Genomic DNA, 24064 nt, shown 5'->3' on the forward strand with positions numbered 1-24064 from the left:
TTGTATTAAAAAGCACTTTATAGATAAAGTTTGATTAATTGATTGATATAAACAATTCTTATGATTGACACTGTCAAATGCATATTATTTAGCAACATGTTTATTAATGTGGTTGTAGGATGTTCTGCATCATGTGGAGAGATCTAAAAAAACGCAACCAAAATATTAGATAGGCTTCTCAGTTTACTAGGAGATTTTATGATAACATGTCGTTCAAATGTGGATGTGTACCTTATGAATAGTACTTGAGCGTGGGCTTTGCAATGATTGAATTAGATGGCACTTCATTATTTATGACGTTTATGGCTTTGCGAAATTGTCGAAAAACGGAGCCGTAAAGTCAAGTTGGCAGCGTGCTTCAAAACGACCTGCACTGCATTAATTGCTCAATGCCTGAATAGAAAAGATGCAGCACCACCCACAAGTTACACACAGATTTGACAAATAACAGAAGACAATTTCATTATGGCATCGACTCAAAAAAACATTGAAGCAGCTCAAGCAGAGACGAACATGATCTTTCAACCCAGCGTGGCTTAGAGCTCCACATCTGCTGGGTCGACAACGGGGGATTTCAAGCCTGCCTTTATGTGCATGACTAGCCATCAAGCCAGGGTCTAAGCAAAGGTCAGACACTGTCTTATTTGAGGTAGAAAGGCCTTGGTTGAACATCTAAATTTCACTCAGCAGACCCTCTGATTCTTGAAGCTATATAAATGCTCTCAGATGCTTGAAACGTGAAATGAGAGATTTGCTTTTGAATCCCCCTCATGTGATCAGTTGCATCGTAGAAAGGAGGCCTTAGGGACGGATGACAAAGTCACACTAATATGTACTTAAAAGGTTAGGCCAGTCAAGCGTGTAAACACCCAGACCAATGTAGCTCTGCATGCTCTACATTTCGCAAACACACTGCAGAAGTTGCCAGACTACAAGAAGCTGGTAGCCCGGGATAAACAATGCCAGTGCAACGATATCATCCATCTTCTCACCACACTATTACCAAAATGGATTGCACGCATTTAGGATGTAATGATAAACCACGGCATAACTGATGGTTGGTGTTGCCTTTCCAAATTTCAAGGATCGGAAAACCGTGCTTGATAACCGCACTTTGATCAACTCAATGTTGGCTATCTATCTATCGATCGTTATCTATCGTTGATCGATAGATAGTACTCTGCGATGAGGTGGCGACTTGTCCAGGGTGTGCACCGCCTTGCGCCCGATTGTAGCTGAGATAGGCACCAGCGCCCAAAGGGAATAAGCGGTAGAAAATGGTTGGATGGATAGATAGTACTTTATTGATTCCTTCAGGAAAATTAAAATTCCAGCAGCAGTGTACAGAGTTGAGATCAGTTTAAAAAGTAAAAAGTAAATAATGGTGGTATAAATAAAAAGAAAAATATTACAATATGAATAGAAATAACAAGCAACAAAGGGAATACAAATATAACAATAAAATAAGAATATAACAAGAGAAACTAGGCATTAGTGACCATGTTATGACAGAGGTACAGTGGGGCAAAAAAGTATTTAGTCAGCCACCAGTTGTGCAAGTTCTCCCACTTAGAATGATGACAGAGGTCTGTAATTTTCATCATAGGTACACTTCAACTTTGAGAGACAGAATTAAAAAAAAAAAATCCAGGAATTCACAATGTAGGAATTTTAAAGAATTTATTTGTAAATGATGGTAGAAAATAAGTATTTGGTCAACCATTCAAAGCTCTCACTGATGGAAGGAGGTTTTGGCTCACGAGACATGGCCCCATTCATTCTTTCCTTAACACGGATCAATCGTCCTGTCCCCTTAGCAGAAAAACAGCCCCAAAGCATGATGTTTCCACCCCCATGCTTCACAGTAGGTATGGTGTTCTTGGGATGCCACTCAGTATTCTTCTTCCTCCAAACACTACGAGTTGAGTTTATACCAAAATGGATACATGGATGATACAGCAGAGGATTGGGAGAATGTCATGTGTTCAGATGAAACCAAAATAGAACTTTTTAGTATAAACTTAACTTCTTTGTCACGTGTTGCTGGCATCACATTCTAAAGTTAATGATTATTTTCAAACAAAAAAATGTTTATCAGTTTGAACATCAAATATGTTGTCTTTGTAGCATATTCAACTGAATATGGGTTGAAAAAGATTTGCAAATAATTGGATTCCGTTTATATTTACATCTAACACAATTTCCCAACTCAAATGGAAACGGGGTTTGTATATTTTGTCTACGGCAGTGTTTTTCAACCTTTTTTAAACCAAGGCACATTATTTTGCTTTGGAAAAATCCGAAGGCACACCACCAGCAGAAATCATTAAAAAGCAAAACTCAGTTGACAGTAAAAAGTCGTTGTCGCCATTGTGTGATATGACTTTAAACCATAACCAAGCACGCATCAAAATAACTCTTGTCTCAAAATAGGTGTACTGTCACCACCTGTCACATCACTCCCTGACTTATTTTGACTTATTGTTTTCCTGTGTGTAGAGTTTTAGTTCTTGTCTTGTGCTCCTATTTTGGTGGCTTTTTTCTCTTTTTTTTTTTTGTTATTTTCCCGTACCAATTTCATGTCTTCCTTTGAACGGTATTTCCCGCATCTACTTTGTTCAAGCAATCAAAAATAATTCAGTTGTTTTTTATACTTCTTTGTGTGGACATTGTTGATTGTCATGTCATGTTCAGATGTACATTGTGGACGCCGTCTTTGTAAGTAAGTCTTTGCTGTCGTCCAGCATTCTGTTTTTACTGTGTCGGCAGTTCAGTTCTGGTTTTGTTCTGCATAGCTTTCCCTAAGCTTCAATGCCTTTTCTTAGGGGCACTCACCTTTTGTTTATTTTTGCTTTAAGCATTAGAGACCTTTTTTAGCTGCACACTGCCTCCCGCTGTTTCCGACATCTACAAAGCAATTAGCTACCGGTTGCCACCTACTGATATGGAAGAGTATTACCCAGTTACTCTGCCGATCTCTAGACAACACCGACACTCAACATCTACACATGCCTTTGTTGATTGTCATGTCATGTTCAGATGTACATTGTGGACGCCGTCTTTGCTCCACAGTAAGTATTTGCTGTCGTCCAGCATTCTGTTTTTGTTTACTTTGCAGCCAGTTCATTTTTAGTTTTGTTCTGCATAGCTTCAATGCCTTTTCTTAGGGGCACTCATCTTTTGTCTATTTTTGGTTTAAGCATTAGACACCTTTTGTACTGCACGCTGCCTCCGCTGTTTCAGACATCTACAAAGCACCTGCTCTACCTGCTACCTGCTGCCCACTATGATATGGAAGGGTATTACACAGTTATGGTATGTGCAGGATAATATGATGGTGAGGGTATAGAAGTAATGGATGGGGTAGAACGAGATTAAAGAATCATTTGCAGACTATAATTACTGGTTTGCAAAAATATATTTAACCAAAAAGGTGAAATTAGATACGAAATTAAACTGTATTTCACGGCACTAAGTGTGCCGCGGCACAGTGGTTGAAAAACACTGGTATACGGCATGTGTGATAATTAGAGGCCTCTAGTTTGACGGTACTCATTTCTGCCTTCTGCATTGGCATTCCAAGATGGCGGCCAGGACTTTTTGCAAAGTTCTCATACAGTGTGCTGCAGGAAGTGATTAACAGTAAAAGATCAAAGGCAGCGAGTCAGGATAAACACTCCTCGTCCTCTGGGGTAAACAGCACCGCTTCCTCCTTTTACAGACTGACGGCTGCCCCCTCTGCCACAGCACAGCGCACACATTGTCTCCACATGAGGCAGCGGCCCAGCAGCCAGGAAGAGCGTGTGACAGCCACACACTGATAGGGAGATGGAGACGTTGAGCCAAACACTGAGGTGGGGGGTTGTGATGTATGGGACATTCAAGCCAAAGTTTGCAAATGTTAATGTGTTGGCACCTGTGACCTCGCCTTATGCTAATTTTGACTGGTGTCCAACAGCTGCGCTAAAAGGACGACCATTGGGAGACGATTGTGTGTGTGACCCCAGCAGCTTTGCAGGTGTAACACCAGGCAGCAGGAAACGGCAGCAGCGCTAAGTGCTTAGTATGCAAAACATTTTGGCTGTGCATGTGAGAGGCCCACAGAAACACCACCACAGTGTAGACCACGGGTGTCAAACTCAAGGCCAGCGGGCCAAATCATTTTATCAATCAATCAATCAATCAATGATTATTTATATAGCCCTAAATCACTAGTGTCTCAAAGGACTGCACAAACCACAACACAAACCACAACGTCATCCTCGGTGGAGCCCACATAAGGGCAAGAAAAACTCACCCAGTGGGACATGGGTGACAATGATGACTATGAGAAACCTTGGAGAGGACCGCATATGTGGTCCCCCCCCCCCCCCAGAGTACAGCCGCTGCTCCTCCGCATTGAGAGGAGCCAGATGAGGTGGTTCGGGCATCTGGTCAGGATGCCACCCGAACACCTCCCTAGAGAGGTGTTCAGAGTACATCCAACCGGTAGGAGGCCACGGGTAAGACCCAGGACACGTTGGGAAGACTATGTCTCCCGGCTGGCCTGGGAACGTCTCGGGATCCCCCAGGAAGAGCTGGAAGAAGTGGCTGGGGAGAGGGAAGTCTGGGCTTCCCTGCTTAGGCTGCTGCCTCCGCGACCCAACCTCAGATAAGCGGAAGAAGATGGATGGATGGATATTATTAAATAGGAATCATTATTGTTAATCCAACATTTTCATAGAGTATAAAATACCCATTTACTACCTTATAAATATGTTTTTCAACATTATGAGATCCATCTAGACATGGAATAGCACCCTTTGCTCACCTTTACACGCTTTTAATTCAATATATTAATGCTGGCTGAGGCCGAGCCAATCCGTGGCATCGATACTCAACAGCGCAATCTGATTGGTTTGCTCTCATGTAGTGGCCAGTACTACTGCAGTATTGATATTGTTGGTTGATTCGGCCATTGTATATTTCAAAATACTTAATTTAGGCCAAATATGTTATGGAATGTACTTTAAAAAAAACAAAAAACAAAAAACTGTGATGTGGTGAAGCTGTGTCACACACCGCCTCGGGTGAAAATAATGTAACCTTTGCAAACCGGACTTCAATTCAAGGATGGCAAGGCACGCAGTTGGCAACAGTTTACAAACATTTATTGAAAATCCCAAAAAGTGTCAAGAGGTGAACAACAACAGGAAGACAGTGCACCCACAATCTCAGTAGTTCAGTACAGAAAACCTCCTCTGGCAGTAACAGACAGCAGACTGCAGAAAAATGGCATTTCCCCTAGTTAAATAGCCCTTAGCCCCGCCCACTAGCTGGGACCAATTTGACAGGGGAAATTATGAAAACAGTTCTTCTGTAAATGTAACCATAAATAACCATCACATGTCTAAAAAGTATTCACTTAGTACTTTTGCATTTTAAAGCAGTCATTTTTGTACAGTGTATTGAGTTTTAGACAATACAACTTTCAAATGTCCAGTGTCCCTCAGCAGTGTCCCTCAGCAACACCCAGCTCCAGTCATGGTTTGGCCCAAATTAGGCCAAATTAGTCAAAGCAGGTGTGCTCAGCTACATAAAGCCTTCAGCCCCACCTTGACTCCTTTAGCCACACATGCAGAGTCATGGTGAGTGACAACTTACAATTTGTTTGTTGAGCATGCTTTCCACTGACTAAAAAAAATGTGCATGGTTTGAGAGGAAAACTGATTGATTGATTGATTGAATTGAAACTTTTATTAGTAGATTGCACAGTACAGTACATATTCCGTACATTTGACCACTAAATGGTAACACCCGAATAGCTTTTTCAACTTGTTTAAGTCGGGTTCCACGTAAATCAATTAATGGCGGCTGTCGTGAGTAACGCCTGTTCATTTCAAACTGACAGTAACTCCTATTAGCGTGCGTGACTTTGAGGGACTTTTGAGGAGGAAATATTGGGATTATCCAAACTCGTTTATCAGATTCTGCCAGTGTCTATTTTTATGCGTAGCAGCGGCACTTGAAGCCAATGTGACAGCGTGTCATAATTACGGCAATCAGATGGATTAAGAAAATAAAACAATATCCGTATCATTTGTCCAGATTTTAAACGGTCATCCTGAATTTTTAATTAAATATTCATTAGGAACTGATTCCAAAAAAATCCCTACTTATATTGTCATTGTAAAATTGACTGGAAAAAAACTGGCAGCTCAGTTGCCAGAATCTTACAGTAAAAAAAAAAGTTGCTGCTGTTTGCCTTCTCAGTATGCTGTATAAACCACTGGAAATTCAGGCAACTGAGCTGGCAGTGTTTTTTTCAAATCCCAACAAATGCAGATTTATTTTTACAATGTATGTAAAAAAAAAAAAAAGATTAAATATATAAGGTATTGTGTAAAAATATCATGAGGGACTCAAAAATTCAATCAGAATATAATACGGGCAGCGGATCATAACAATCTTCGAAACTGTCTTGAATGACAATTTACTTTGTGAGAGATTAATGTAAGATGCCAACACCTTCCAGAATGATAATCTATACCTGACTGTATGTTTGAGGTTCTGGGAGCAGGAAGTGCCAAATAGCCTTTGCTGGCATTCCTAGTGTCATGAATATGTCTGTTAGTTGATTTCAAAAACTGTTTGTAAAAGTAATCTGTTGATTGATCTAACATGATAGTTCCAAAGAATATAGGGGGACTACAATGCATATTTTGTTCAACATACAACCAGGACAGGCGTGAATGCATAAATGAAATATTAGTGCGTAAAGAACATTTAAGTCCATCCGCTCTGCTCTGAACAAGTTGCAGTTTGTTCAGGTCAGACTTAGTTGTAGCGGACCATATTATAGGACAGTAATGAAGATGACAGAAAACCAAGAACTGTATGACTTGACCCATTGTTGAGGATGTGAAGAAGGTGGAGCACTTTCTGACCATGGCTAAACCTCTTCCCAATTTCATTAAAATAGCATCAATATGATCGGACCATGACAGTTGACAGTCTAATAGCACACCAAGGAGTTTTGCTTTTTTAACCTGCTCAATAGGTATATCTGACATTGAAATATGAAGCTGAGGGTCATCAACAAGCATATGCTTGGATCCAAAAAGAATGTTTTTTGTTTTGTCAATATTCAAGTTCACTATCATTTACCCAGCGTGACACTCCCTCCAGGTCCTGATTTAATTAATTTTCTAGGTCATTCAAGGTAGAGTTGTGTCATCTGCATACATAACCATATTGGTGTTTGTTGTAACACAGGGAAGATCTTACTGGAAGAGCGAACACTGAGGAACCCTTTTTCCAGCGAAGTAACGCATCGCCTGGCGCACGCTAGAGGTAAGCTAGCTTCTTAATCGCTTTCGAGTTTGTAATGCACAACACAATGTGATAGAACATCAATCTGTACTGATGAAAAACATGAAAAATCATATTACAGAATATGTAAAATATTAGCCCACATGTACTGTATGTACTGTAGTTGTACTAACAAGCATGGTTTGTTCTTCGTCTTATTATCCCATCCATCCATTTTCCTACCGCTTGTCCCTGGATAAGTCACCATTATTATTATTATTATTGTAATAATAATAATAATAATAATTATTATTATTATTGTTGTTGTTATTATTAGCTGCATGTATCTTGGTCATTATTATAGTGATTCACTCGATGGATAGTTGCCCGTTTGTTCCAGCTGGATGGAGACGTTTTTTTCTGGTTTATTTTGGATATACACAGCATCTATGTCGGCATAGCTTGACTCCAAGTTTCACATCTGTAGCGTCAAGTTACGTCGACCTCACTTTCTCGACTTCCGTCCGCTCCAATATTTTACTCTTGCTTTGTGCTCTCTTCTATAAGCAGCAGTTCATCCCCCGTATATTCAGCTTCAGGAAGATAAAGTTGTGAATCCTCATTTGTCCAAAAATTTCCATCTTTGTCGTCTAATACCAAGTCTGCCATGATTACAACACACACATTTGTTGCTGGAAGTCGGAAGTGCATTGCTATGGAAACAGAATTAAATGTGCTGAGGAAATAGTTTCGGTAATGTTTAAAATGACCAAATATGTTAGATATTGTACATATTACATATTGTAAACTTGTCTGTTACTACATTGAATATACATTTGCAGTGTGTATATAAAACACTAATAGAGGGCTTTGAAGGTTACAACGGTGACTCCCATTAGCCACATTTTGCAAGTGTTTTTGACCTTCTTTAGAATCCTAAAAAAATGTGTTCTTGTGATTGTAAACAAAAGGAAGATTTCCACAAAAAGTGCAGTTACCCTTTAACCAGCACAAGTCACTACACAAACTTTCAGCCTCATCTGAAGTAAAAATTGTCTTACTTTTAACGTTGATGATTCATGGCAATGTGCTTTCAACTGTGATGAAGTCACAGTGCCAACAGGAGTCCTGCTTCACCCACAAACCTTCACAAAAAATGTATTTTCCGAAAAACTGCTTTTAATGATGGGCTCAGTGCCTACAATTTGTGGCAATGGAGGAGACAATAAAACAGTAAGTAATAACAGCAGGTTATAAATTTGTGAATTATGCATAAGCAATGTTAGCTCGATTTGTTGTGTAGATAGCTTAGCCTTCTAATGTAAGATAACAGCATCACTGTCCTTTGGCGAAATAAAAAATTATTTTCCCAAAAACTTATTTTAATTGGATCCGTGCCTACATTTTTCGGCAATGGGCCAGTTAGTATCATACTCTTTTATTACGTTAGCAATGTGGATCGCAAGGTTTTGAAGCAGCAGCAGTACAAGTATTGATAAGATATACAATAGAAAAGCATTTCATTGTCAATATACACATGTATACGTCTATGAACAACCATTTGAGAGATAATGACTGGTTAAAAGTTTAACCTTAGCCACTCACCTTCTCTTTTGCACATCATCTCCTCATTGAGCTGACAACAAAACATGGTGATTGCTACTCTGTTTATATCATCTAGGATGTTGTGTTGTAGTGAAAGTCAAGTAAAATTAGATGAATGGTGGTGATCACCCATACCCAGCTGCAGAAAATTATTTAAGGTGGTGCATCAAATGTTTCCGGTAATTAGAAGATAAAGAAGATCTTTATAGTCACGTGTACAACATATGTACCTGTACAAAATTGACGAGTCTTTTCTTCAGGTCCGTATCTGGCTCGTCATGGTTCAGCTTCTCAGTCGGTGAAGCTTCCATGTGCAGCCAACCCAGAGGACAATTTGGGCGTAGTGTGCTGCCCAAGGACACAACAGCAGTGACTGGGATGGAGGTGGCGGGTTTTGGACCAGGAACTTTCTCGTTACTGTACAGTAACACGACAGTCGAAAATCAATCTGCGTATAATGTACATGATTAATGCAAATGTACACCCTGCGCGAAACCATTGATAGTATAGCACCGCTAAAGTTAAAAAAGGCTCCAAAAAAGCGCACCCCGTGGTTTACAGAAGAAACTAAAGCTCAGAAATTATTATGTAGAAAGCTGGAACGCAAATGGCGCACAACTAAACTTGAGGTGCACCATCAAGCATGGAGTGATGGTTTAATAACTTGTAAACGCATGCTTACCTCAGCTAAAGCTAAATATTACTCAAATCTCATCCACCGTAATAAAAACGATCCTAAATTTTTGTTTAGTACGGTAGCATCGCTAACCCAACAAGGGACCCCTTCCAGTAGCTCAACCCACTCAGCTGATGACTTTATGCAATTCTTTAGTAAGAAAATTGAAGTCATTAGAAAGGAGATTAAAGACAATGCGTCCCAGCTACAACGGGGTTCTATTAACACTGATACGATGGTATATACGGCGGATACTGCCCTCCAAAATAGTTTCTCTCGTTTTGAGGAAATAACATTAGAGGAATTGTTACAACGTGTAAATGGAATAAAACAGACAACATGCTTACTTGACCCTCTTCCTGGGAAACTGATCAAGGAGCTCTTTGTATTATTAGGTCCATCAGTGCTAAATATTATAAACTTATCACTCTCCTCGGGCACTGTTCCCCTAGCATTCAAAAAAGCGGTTATTCATCCTCTTCTTAAAAGACCTAACCTCGATCCTGACCTCATGGTAAACTACCGACCGGTGTCTCACCTTCCCTTTATTTCAAAAATTCTTGAAAAAATTGTTGCGGAGCAGTTAAATGAACACTTAGCGTCTAACAATCTATGTGAAACCTTTCAATCCGGTTTCAGAGCAAATCACTCCACGGAGACAGCCCTCGCAAAAATGACTAATGATCTATTGCTAACGATGGATTCTGATGAGTCATCTATGTTGCTGCTCCTCGATCTTAGCGCTGCTTTCGATACCGTCGATCATAATATTTTATTAGAACGTATCAAAACACGAATTGGTATGTCAGACTTAGCCCTGTCTTGGTTTAACTCTTATCTTACTGATAGGATGCAGTGTGTCTCCCATAACAATGTGACCTCGGACTACGTTAAGGTAACGTGTGGAGTTCCCCAGGGTTCGGTCCTTGGCCCTGCACTCTTCAGCATCTACATGCTGCCGCTAGGTGACATCATACGCAAATACGGTGTTAGCTTTCACTGTTATGCTGATGACACCCAACTCTACATGCCCCTAAAGCTGACCAACACGCCGGATTGTAGTCAGCTGGAGGCGTGTCTTGATGAAATTAAACAATGGATGTCCGCTAACTTTTTGCAACTCAACGCCAAAAAACGAAAATGCTGATTATCGGTCCTGCTAGACACCGAACTCTATTTAATAATACAACTCTAACATTTGACAACCAAACAATTAAACAAGGCGACACGGTAAAGAATCTGGGTGTTATCTTCGACCCAACTCTCTCCTTTGAGGCACACATTAAAAGCGTTACTAAAACGGCCTTCTTTCATCTCCGTAATATCGCTAAAATTCGCTCCATTCTGTCCACTAAAGACGCTGAGATCATTATCCATGCGTTTGTTACGTCTCGCCTCGACTACTGTAACGTATTATTTTCGGGTCTCCCCATGTCTAGCATTAAAAGATTACAGTTGGTACAAAATGCGGCTGCTAGACTTTTGACAAGAACAAGAAAGTTTGATCACATTACGCCTGTACTGGCTCACCTGCACTGGCTTCCTGTGCACTTAAGATGTGACTTTAAGGTTTTACTACTTACGTATAAAATACTACACGGTCTAGCTCCATCCTATCTTGCCGATTGTATTGTACCATATGTCCCGGCAAGAAATCTGAGTTCAAAGGACTCCGGCTTGTTAGTGATTCCCAAAGCCCGAAAAAAGTCTGCGGGCTATAGAGCGTTTTCCGTTCGGGCTCCATTACTCTGGAATGCCCTCCCGGTAACAGTTCGAGATGCCACCTCAGTAGAAGCATTTAAGTCTCACCTTAAAACTCATTTGTATACTCTAGCCTTTAAATAGACTCCCTTTTTAGACCAGTTGATCTGCTGTTTCTTTTCTTTTTCTTCTATGTCCCACTCTCCCCTGTGGAGGGGGTCCGGTCCGATCCGGTGGCCATGTACTGCTTGCCTGTGTATCGGCTGGGGACATCTCTGCGCTGCTGATCCGCCTCCGCTTGGGATGGTTTCCTGCTGGCTCCGCTGTGAACGGGACTCTCGCTGCTGTGTTGGATCCGCTTTGGACTGGACTCTCGCGACTGTGTTGGATCCATTATGGATTGAACTTTCACAGTATCATGTTAGACCCGCTCGACATCCATTGCTTTCCTCCTCTCTAAGGTTCTCATAGTCATTATTTTCACCGACGTCCCACTGGGTCATTATTGTCACCGATGTCCCACTGGGTGTGAGTTTTCCTTGCCCTTATGTGGGCCTACCGAGGATGTCGTGGTGGTTTGTGCAGCCCTTTGAGACACTAGTGATTTAGGGCTATATAAGTAAACATTGATTGATTGATGTAAATTTTTTGATTAATCACAGGCGTTACCTTATTTTTCACAGCCCTAAAAATGTATACAATTTCTAGAGGATTTAAATTTGATTTTTAGATCAAGTTTATTTTTGGGAAGCAAGGACAGGCAACAAATGCCAAATTTATATTCATCTTTGATATATATATATATATAAATATATATATATATATATATATATATATATATATATATATATATATATATATATATATATATATATATATAAATGAATATATAATCAAATCAATGTGCATAACACTGCGTAATGAACAAATATTTTACAGGTAATTTTATGGTTCATTTATAATAAAAAAAATTGAAATCCTGGTAATGTAAATGATACCGTTTCGTTCGAATGGCCCAGAATTGTGCAAAATCCGAGGCATCATGTGTCATTGAGGAAAAAGGGATCTTGTCTAACTGAGGATTAAATATTTAGAAAGTTAGAAGTGGAGTGTCTTTGTGAGAGACAATACTTGAATATTTTTTGGAGTAGTCAGTGTATAGCTTGCATGGCAGTATAGAGTTACTGACATCTCGCGCTCCTCCTTCTGCTTGAGAATGGGCCACCGCTGCTCAGCTAGGTTCAGGTTTGGAGACGTACTTGGCCACTCCATCAAGGCATTTGTCATCCTGAAGGTGTGTTTGGTTTCAATATTATGTTAGAAAACTGCCATGCAACCCAGTTCCTGAAGGGAGAGGGGTCACACTGTAGTGTTCCAGAGTTAGTACACATCCATACATACATGTTGGCAGTGGTGGGCCAGCAAGGCCTTCTCTGCTGGCCTCAACATAACCAGAAATCATGATCATAATTAAAGATGAGAGTCATTTTTACTATATAGAAATATTATTATCTTCATGTCATATTATAAATGATAAATGGGTTGTATTTGTATAGCGCTTTTCTACCTTCAAGGTACTCAAAGCGCTTTGACATTACTTCCACATTTACCCATTCACACACACATTCACACACTGATGGAGGGAGCTGCCATGCAAGGCGCCAACCAGCACCCATCAGGAGCAAGGGTGAAGTGTCTTGCTTAGGACACAACGGACGTGACTAGGTCGGTACTAGGTGGGATTTGAACCAGGGACCCTCGGGTTGTGCTGTTGTTTGTATCCAATCAGAATTCAGCTAGCTTATGTTGCCATGCTGTATGAAATCGACCCGGGGTCTTCAGAATCAACAATGCAAGTGTCTATGCACTCTAAGTGAACGGGCACATACAGTTGATAGGTAATTGCGATAGCCGATCAGATCACCAGTTGTCAGTAAGATCTTCGAGATGGCCTCACATTGAATGTGACATTTACGTGTCCTGTAATTGGATACTCACTGGTTTGAGCCGCGGCGGTGCTACGCAGATCAGCAGATCCGTTAGAGGATGAGTTTGAGAACACATACAGTTGATAGACAGTTGCGATAACAAATCAGATCACAAGTTGTTGACAGTAGCCAGTCTAGGTAGCCTGATGTTAGCGAAACGGTGATTCGATACTCACTTGTCATTCCCAAGTGAGTATCCAAGTAGTATAGACTAGATACGCTCTTGTACTTGGTATCATTACAGTGGATGTCAAGTGGAGATCCACTCATGGCATTTTTTTACATTCAGTAAAGGCATCCGGTGAGCTATTGTATCCTCCTACGGTGTGTAGTGAAGCATGTTTAGCTATTCTTCGTCCTACAGTGATAATGTTACTTGTAAGAAACATACTTTATTTGTCGCCATGGAGGCGAGGATTAGTGATTTAGAAGTAGCTAAAACGCTGCCGATGGCGGATGGTTAGCATCTCGCTAGCTAGCAGCTAACATGCCAGAGGCGGTTTACCTTGGAGACCTGCTGCGGATATGAGTACGGCCGGGCGCGAGATTTACGCCTTCTCCCCCGGATTTTCAAGGTAATCTGAGCAAAGGGTGGCTATTTTGAAGAAACTAAAATATAAAACTTGTCATTCCAAAGTACGTATCCAATCACAAGTTGCTATTTAGCAGGAAGCGGGAAGTGTGGACCCACGTTGATTAGGTGGCAGATATACACGCCCCGTTTCCATATGAGTTGGGAAATTGTGTTAGATGTAAATATAAACGGAATACAATGATTTGACAAATCATTTTCAACCCATATTCAGTTGAATACACTACAAAGACAAGATATTTAATGTTCAAACTCATAAACTTTATTTTTTTTTTTGCAAATAATTAACGTACAATTTCATGGCTGCAACATGTGCCAAAGTAGTTGGGAAAGGGCATGTTCACCATTGTGTTACATCACCTTTTCTTTTAACAACACTCAATAAACGTTTGGGAACTGAGGAAACTTATTGTTGAAGCTTTGAAAGTAGAAATCTTTCCCATTTTTGTTTTATGTAGCGCTTCAGTCATTCAACAGTCCGGGGTCTCCGCTGTCGTATTTTACGCTTCATACTGCGCCACACATTTTCGATGGGAGACAGGTCTGAACTGCAGGCGGGCCATGATATTACCCACACTCTTTTTCTACGAAGCCACACTGCTGTAACACGTGGCTTGGCATTGTCTTGCTGAAATAACCACGATAACGTTGCTTGGATGACAACATATGTTGCTCCAAAACCTGTATGTACCTTTCAGCATTAAAGGTGCCTTCACAGATGTGTAAGTTACCCATGCCTTGGCCACTAATACACACCCATATCATCACAGATGCTGGCTTTTGAACTTTGCGCCTATTACAATCCGGATGGTTATTTTCCTCTTTGTTCCGGAGGACACCACGGCCACAGATTACAAAAATAATTGGAAATGTGGACTCGTCAGACCACAGGACACTTTTCCACTTTGCATCAATCCATCTTAGATGAGCTCAGGCCCAGCGAAGTGGGCGGCGTTTCTGGGTGCTGTTGATAAATGGGTTTGGCTTTGCATAGTAAATAAATGATAAATGGGTTGTACTTGTATAGCGCTTTTCTTCCTTCAAGGTACTCAAAGCGCTTTGACACTACTTCCACATTTACCCATTCACACACACATTCACACACTGATGGAGGGAGCTGCCATGCAAGGCGCCAACCGGCACCCATCAGGAGCAAGGGTGAAGTGTCTTGCTCAGGACACAACGGACGTGACGAGGTTGGTTCTAGGTGGGATTTGAACCAGTGACCCTCATAGTAGAGTTTTAACTTGCACTTACAGATGTAGCGACCGACTGTAGTTACTGACAGTGGTTTTATGGAGTGTTCCTGGGCCCATGTGGTGATATCCTTTACACATTGATGTCGGTTTTTGATGCAGTACCGCCTGAGGGATCAAAGATTTGTAATATCATCGCTAACGTGCAGTGATTTCTCTTTTTGATGATTTTACGGGCCGTAGATGGTAACATCCCTAAATTCCTTGCAATAGCTCGTTGAGAAATGTTGTTCTAAAACTGTTCAACAATTTGCTTACAGAGTGGTGACCCTCGCCCCATCCTTATTTGTGAATTACTGAGCATTTCATGGAAGCTGCTTTTATACCCAATTATGGCACCCACCTGTTCCCAATTAGCTTGCACACTTGTGGGATTTTCCAAATAAGTGTTTATTGGGCATTTCTCAACTTTATCAGTATTTATTTCCACCTTTCCCAACTTCTTTGTCACGTGTTGCTGGCATCAAATTCTAAAGTTAATGATTATTTGCAAAAAAAAAAAAGTTTTTCAGTTTGAACATCAAATATGTTGTCTTTGTAGCATATTCAACTAATTATGGGTTGAAAACGATTTGCAAATCATTGTATTCCGTTTATATTTACATCTAACACAATTTCCCAACTCATATGGAAACGGGGTTTGTATATTTGCAAGGCAATTTTCAAGGATATTTAAAGAGAAACTACATCTTGTGAGCTCAGCTGTTCCGGCGATGAAATGGTGAGATGCCCGCCATTTCCACTCAAATCATCCGACCACTAGGGGTACCATTGGCTTATACGGCATCGAATGGGTCTTACAAATTGTGAGTTGAAATATTTTATTCCTTTATATTTTCACGTTTAATATGTTTTTTGCAATTTTAATTTTGACAGTACCACATAAGATACATTTTAATTGCTGATGCGGGTTTATTGATTTTTAAATGCGACAGAAAATGATGAATGAATGTTGATTTATCAATGCCCAGTAGTGCATAAATGTGTTTATGTATGGTAATTCTCCAGCAATGGTCATGTGGTTGCTTAAATTATGGTATTTTGAGAGGTTGGACTGTAGGCCTAGGTGGGACAGGCACGGAAAGCATACATTAATATATCAGAGGCATTATGTGTCTTTGGGGAAACAGGGGTCCAACCCAATTCCTAATGGATTAAATAATTGCAAATGTTACAAGCTGATGTTCTACCTAAAAAGTCACAATGTTTGAATAGTTGTCGTGCATTGCACATTCCTCACATCTTTTCTCAGGTATCTCCTTTTAACCTTTTGATGTTGATGCTATGTTTACCTCAATGTCAAGGCGGTCCTTGTTGAAGCTCCCCGCCTTCCACCCCGTTCCTTAGGTGAAACATAACCTCCTTTTGGGCTCAATGGATGGCAGATCACAGACCCTCTGAGATCTAAAAGAGACAATTATCCTCAATTGAAGGCTGACAGTAAGAACAAACACTTTGTAAGCAGGGGTCAGTCTTCTCCTGAGGGTCAGGGGGTTAGTCCACCGACCAGGTCAAGCTTCATGAAGGACCTGGCTGAAATCAGGACAAAGCACACCGAAGTCAAGCTTGCAAGACACTGTAGGCAAAAACCGAAAAGTAAAAATACATTATTTGGCCCTGTTGGCGCTTTGAGGCTCCAGCCTTTGACATTGTCTTTGTGCTTGGCTTCCATGATGGATCGAGCAGCCTTTGCTGTGGTTCGCACTGCAGCGCCAAGGCCAAATGCGGCTTTAAAAATAGCAAGGCCTGTGGATGTGCGGCTTGCTCTCACTATTTTTCTTGGCCCACTGGGTCTCGAACATATTGCCATTAATCTGCTTCATATGCAAAGCAATACAATATGATTCCTTGTCATTTCAGCGTGCCAACTCCGCTCACAGTCAATCATATTTTAAGTCCATGATAGCAACGTACTGACATACTTTGTGTGTGGAGCCACTAAGGCACCAACAACTCATACTCAAATGACTTCCAGTCATGCCACTCATTTTGTTTGCAGTTCAAAAAAAAAAAAAAACTCTGATAGAATCATTTGTCTTGGAGCTGGACAAGTCGAAAGGGAAGCTTCCATCGTTTAATTGGACGAGAGGTTCATTGACATCACAGGAGGTGAAAGGTCAATGACACACAAACCTTTGCCGCTTCTTTTGGTGCCAAGTTGTGCTTGAGAGTTGCCAGGTGTGAAAGTTTTTTTTTTTTTTTATGGTGCGGGGGGTTGATGCTAACATCTGTGCCCAACATCGAGCCATGACTAGGTTCTATTTAGATAGAAACACACTTATGGGTGCAGCATATAATATATATATATATATATATATATATATATATATATATATATATATATACTGTGTATATGTATGTATGTATATATATATATATATACTGTGTGTATATATATATATATATATATATATATATATACTGTGTATATGTATGTATGTATATATATATATATATATATATATATATATATATATATATATATATATACTGTGTATATGTATGTATGTATATATATATATATATATATATATACTGTGTATATGTATGTATGTATATATATATATACTGTGTATATATATATATATATATATATATATATATATATATATATACACATATAACCACTGACCATAACATTTGCTGAAGAATATACCCCAAAATTTGGGTACAAATGCAATTTAGGAGTCAGAATGTCATACAGTAACATTTTTCTAAATGTTTTACTGAGCTGCAAGTCATTGATTTGCTCAAAACTTGTTGAAAATGTTTTGGAATTTTTTTGCCAAACAGATTGGAAAAATTCATGAATAAAAATTCAACACCAATACGGATAGAGAACCAACACCAATGGCATTGATCGAAACAAGGGAAGAGATCACCAGTGCAATGGATAGCAAAAAAATGTGCTGCTGCAGTGTTTAGGGGTTTAACAAAAGAATTTGACACAATTATTCACATTATCTTAATAAAAAAATTAGAAAAGGTATGGCATCAGGGGGTTTGTTTTGAACTGGGTTAGAAGCTACTTAACCAACAGGAAGCATTACGTGAAGATAGGCGAACCCACTTCTACAGAGCTGAATGCATTTTGTAGAATACCTCAGGGATCAATACTTGGAACAAAATTGTACAATCTTTGTATAAACGATATTTGTTAAGTTACAAAGGACTTAAAGTTGGTATTATTTGCAGATGATACAACTGCGTTTGGTTCAGGAGAGAACACAAATAAGCTAATACAAATAGTAACAAAAGAAATGACTAATAATAATACATATTTGATTTAGAGAACATACAAATCCTTTATTTATTCAATCCAAAATATTTAAATTTAACAACTTTGCGCATTTGCAAACAGCTAAAATGATGTACAAAGCAAACTATAACCTGATACCCAAGAATGTACAACAATTCTTCTCAACAAAAGAGGAGAAATATAACCTTAGAGGAAAATCTAATTTAAAACATTTGTATGCTCGTACAACACTTAAGACCTTTAGCATTTCAGTATGTGTAATTAAATTAAGGAATGGCTTAAAAAAGGAAGTCAAACAAAGAACCAATATGATTCAATTTAAAGGGGAACATTATCACAATTTCAAAAGGGTTAAAAACAATAAAAATCAGTTCCCAGTGGCTTGTTGTATTTTTTTAACTTTTTTTTCAAAATTTTACCGGTCCCGGAATATCTCTAAATAAAGCTTTGAAGTGCCTTATTTTCGCTATCTTCGAAACCACTATCCATTTCCCTGTGACGTCATACAGGACTGCCAATACAAACAACATGGCGGTTACCACAGCAAGATAAAGCGACATTAGCTCGGATTCAGACTGGGATTTCAGCGGCTTAAGCAATTCAACAGATTACGCATGTATTGAAACAGATGGTCGGAGTATGGAGGCAGATAGCAAAAACTAAATTGAAGAAGAAACTGAAGCTATTGAGCGAATAGCTATTGACGCTATTCGGCCATAGCATGAGTGTACCTAATGAAGTGGCCTATAGCATGGCTGCCTTATTAGCATCGCCGGTAAAATGTGCGGACCAAACGATCAGGACTTTCGCATCTTGTGACACTGGGGCAACTTAAATCCGTCGATTGGTAAGTGTTGGTTTCGCATTAAATGTGGGTATCTAGTTTCAAATGTACATACACCTAGCGTAAATAGCATGTTAGCATCGATTAGCGTAGCATGTTAGCATCGATTAGCTGGCAGTCATGCCGTGACCAAATATGTCTGATTAGCACATAAGTCAACAACATCAACAAAACTCACCTTTGTGATTTCGTTGACTTAATCGTTGCAAATGCATCTGCAGGTTATCCATACATCTCTGTGCCATGTCTGTCTTAGCATCGCCGGTAAAATGTGAAGACACTCTGGTACATTCAATGGGGGTCTGGCGGCAAATTTCTTGCCAGTGGTGCAACTTGAATCCCTCCCTGTTAGGGTTGTTACACCCTCCTACAACACACCGACGAGGCATGATATCTCCAAGGTTCCAAAAAATAGTCGAAAAAAGGGAAAATAACAGAGCTGAGACCCGGTGTTTGTAATGTGAAAATGAATATGGTGGGTGTGTTACCTCGGTGACGTCACGTTCTGACGTCATCACTAAAAGACCAATAAACAGAAAGGCGTTTAATTTGCCAAAATTCACCTATTTAGAGTTCGGAAATCGGTTAAAAAAATACATGGTCTTTTTTCTGCAACATCAAGGTATATATTGACGCTTGCATGGGTTTGGTGATAATGTTCCCCTTTAAGAGACAGTTCAAACTAGAAGTGTTCACAAATGATCTTGAACCTTTAAACAATGAGCCAATTATTATTTATGTATTTAATATTTGTTTACTTACTTTTGTTATATCTATTTATTATTTTTTTATTCACTGATCTGTTACAAACAGAGAACAAGGAAATGAGATAAAATTGCTATGGTATGAAAAGGGGTAGGATTGAATAAACTCTGCTTCTTCCTACTCCTTTTCTAATGTGCTGTAATGAAACAAGTACAAATACGTGATGTATTACATTGTATCATATGAATGTTCGAAATAAACTGTAACTGAAAACTGAAAAAGAATTATTGTAAAAATGAAGTGCACATTTTAAAAGTATTTGCATTTTGCAACACTTGCAAACAAGTTACAGGTACTAATTGATAATGTAGTAAACACACTGATATACAACGTAACATAGTGCACCATTTACTCTTCAACAGTTGTTGAAACAAAAATGTTTGTTTACCTTTTTCAGATCTCTTTTTTGATACAACGCAATCCCAGCTGGTTGTGATTACTTACAAATGTCCAACTTTCTCCGGGAAGCAAAATAAATTCACATTTAGTCTGTTGTTGCAAGTTGATGCTCTTTTTTGTGTAGTACAGTTGGTGTATCTTTGCTGTAACGATGCCTCTTTGTTGACAACATTGAATCAGTAAAATTTGCCAGCGTAGCATTCTCCTCTGCTTCTAGTGTAGTGGCACCAGCTGACCGGCAGCACCCGTCACTGCTTGCTGAGCATGGTGACTGATGCTTGTTTTCACCTCAGAGTCTCCAAAACACAAATATGTCGCCAATATCCCCAGGAAAAGTCATTAGACTTCTTGCTAGTAGCTGTTTACAAAAGAAGTCACCAAGAGGATTGACAACACGGTCGGCGCCATCCATGTATACATGTTTCCCTTTAGAATGGTATTTTAAACTTAAAGGGGAACATTATCACAATTTCAAAAGGGTTAAACACAATAAAAATCAGTTCCCAGTGGCTTGTATTTTTTGAAGTTTTTTTCAAAATTTTACCGGTCCCGGAATATCCCTAAATAAAGCTTTAAAGTGCCTTATTTTCGCTATCTTCGAAACCACTATCCATTTCCTTTTGACGTCATACAGTGCTGCCAATACAAACAACATGGCGGTTACCACAGCAAGATATTGCGACATTAGCTCGGATTCAGACTCGGATTTCAGCGGCTTAAGCGATTCAACAGATTACGCATGTATTGAAACAGATGGTCGGAGTATGGAGGCAGATAGCGAAAACGAAATTAAAGAAGAAATTGAAGCTATTGAGCGAATAGCTATTGACGCTATTCGGCCATAGCGTGGGTGTACCTAATGAAGTGGCCCATAGCATGGCTGCCTTATTAGCATCGCCGGTAAAATGTGCGGACCAAACGATCAGGACTTTCGCATCTTATGACACTGGAGCAACTTAAATCCGTCGATTGGTAAGTGTTTGTTTCGCATTAAATGTGGGTATCTAGTTTCAAATGTACATACGGCTAGCATAAATAGCATGTTAGCATCGATTAGCGTAGCATGTTAGCATCGATTAGCTGGCAGTCATGCCGTGACCAAATATGTCTGATTAGCACATAAGTCAACAACATCAACAAAACTCACCTTTGTGATTTCGTTGACTTAATCATTGCAAATGCATCTGCAGGTTATCCATACATCTCTGTGCCATGTCTGCCTTAGCATCGCCGGTAAAATGTGAAGACACTCTGGTACATTCAATCGGGGTCTGGTGGCAGATTTCTTGCCAGTGGTGCAACTTGAATCCCTCCCTGTCCCTCATTGTCCACACATACTCACGTTGTTTTTAATGGGAGCCACCAGCACTAAGAGCAATTCGGACCGAGAAAGCGACAATTTCCCCATTATTTTGAGCGAGGATGAAAGATTTGTGATTTAGGATATTGATAGTGAAGGACTAGACAAAAAAGAAGAAAAGAAAAAGCGACGGCTCCGGGCGGCGCTAGTGTGAGCGTTTCAGATGTAATTAGACACATTTACTAGGATAATTCCGGAAGATCCCTTATCTGCTTATTGTTTTAATAGTGTTTTAGTGAGATTGTAAAGACATACCTCAAGGTCGGATGGCTGCGGTGAACACGAAGTGTCTCAGATAGAAGCCGAGGAGCCAAGCTCACAGCTGCCTTTTAAACAGCTACTGCAGGACGACGAATAATCCAATGATGTGTCCGGTAAGATATATATATCACAATTTCCCCATCCAAAAACATGCTGGTTGACGTAGAGAAAACATGTTTGCTTTACCTCTCTGTGTTAAAGCTTCATAACAAACAAAGAAACACCAGCTGTGTCTCGGTGCTAAAGACAGCTGCAATCCACCGCTTTCCACCAACAGCAGTGTTCTTTATAGTCTCCATTATTATATGAACAAATTGCAAAAGATTCAGCAACACAGATGTCCAAAATACTGTGTAATTACGCCATGAACAGACGACTTTCAGCCGTAAGTGGTGCTGAGCTAATATTTCCTGACAGTCCGTGACGTCACGCGCACGCGTCATCATTCCGCGACGTTTTCAACAAGAAACTCCGCGGGAAATTTAAAATTGCAATTTAGTCAACTAAAAAGGTCGTATTGGCATGTGTTGCAATGTTAATATTTCATCATTGATGTATAAACTATCAGACTGCGTTGTTGGTACTAGTGGGTTTCAGTAGGGCTTTAAGAGTACATTTTCAACAAAAACATAAGTCTAAAATGTTGCGTATGTAGCATAACATACCTTTTAAAGCTTGTGCCACAGTTGCATCTTAGGTCCAAAACACAGGCAGCGTTCACCCTGCAGATATAAATAGACAGTGTTTACTCACACATCCAGTTTAGCCTACAACAGTCTAGCTTTGCGCCTGACCCCTAACATAAACACGACATGGCTCCTTTCCCCCAGCGACCCACAGGGGTGCAGGTGGTCCACATGGGCACATCTATATAGGTTTTGACCCGGGTTCATAGGTCGCAGCCCTCAAATGACGACCTTCCTTGCCGCCCCTAATTGCCCTGTTTATTTTTAGTCCACACCGGGCTTGTGTTGAGCTATTATAAGAAACATGAACATGAGGCCGTGTGCTAATTACCGTAGGGCCAGCAGACCCTCACTTTCCCTGATTGCTACCATATGCTAACCGCTCACAGAGCATAGTCTCGTCTGTCACCTTCACTGTCTTCACAGAGATTCTGCAGGATGGCACTGGGCACAAAGTGTGCATTATTGCCAGTGGATGCTGGAACCAGTTAACTGTCGTATTTCAGAAAAAAATGTTAGTTATAGTTTAGTACTTTGGAGTTACAACTGCATTGGCAACTTCTTTGGATGCTTTTTCCATGTATGTTTCATATTCCTTCATCATTTAATGAAGACTTTAATGCCCTCCAAACCCTGTTGAACTTTGTGCATTACAACATTACGCTGGGAAGAAGTATGAGACGTATGAAGCCAAGAAAGGGTGCTCAGGGTGTAAGGCAAAAACAAAAACATAGTAATAATTGTAATATATATGTATAATATATAATATATGTATTTTATTATATATATTGTATATATTTGTATTTTGTTTATTTGATTTAAATTATTGTAATGTCAAATTTATGTGTGTATGTGTATACTACATTATATAGAGAACGATTCATTAAATTTATATTCATTTTTGTACATTTATTAAAAATGTATATTCATTATTTTAATATTGTATTTTTTTTTACTTAACATTGACCTATATATTTTTTTGTGTGTTTTATCATGATTCACATTATTTTTAAAATCAATGGAAATTGTATTTTTTTTGTTTGAATTAAATGTATATTTGATGTACTGTATGTGTATATATATATATATATATATATATATATATATATATATATATATATATGCAACAAATCAATCAATCAATCAATCAATGTTTATTTAAATAGAAATCTACATTTAATTCAAATTAAAAACAATAAATTTTTACATTAATTTCAATAATCATTTGATTCTTGATAAAAAAAACAACAATATACATAGGTCAATGTTAATTTTAATATTAAATTAATAAATATGCATTTAAAAATAATTGTACAACAAAATAATATACATTTAATTAAACATTCTCTATGTAATATAGTATTTGATAAACACATAGTTAA

At 39.3% G+C, this 24064-nt stretch overlaps 1 long non-coding RNA gene across 1 annotated transcript in view; it reads left to right on the plus strand.

Moving 5' to 3' along the window:
• Window positions 1–5589: 5589 nt before the first annotated feature.
• Window positions 5590–24064, plus strand: part of LOC133557098 (uncharacterized) — a 37792-nt gene continuing 19317 nt past the window's right edge. Inside the window, exons 1-2 of the long non-coding RNA XR_009807690.1 lie at window positions 5590–5627; window positions 7255–7332. This is a non-coding gene — a long non-coding RNA (uncharacterized LOC133557098). The remainder of the gene's footprint in view (window positions 5628–7254; window positions 7333–24064) is intronic.

Source organism: Nerophis ophidion, linkage group LG08 (genome assembly GCF_033978795.1).
Source record: "Nerophis ophidion isolate RoL-2023_Sa linkage group LG08, RoL_Noph_v1.0, whole genome shotgun sequence".
In the NCBI taxonomy this organism is placed as follows: domain Eukaryota; kingdom Metazoa; phylum Chordata; class Actinopteri; order Syngnathiformes; family Syngnathidae; genus Nerophis; species Nerophis ophidion.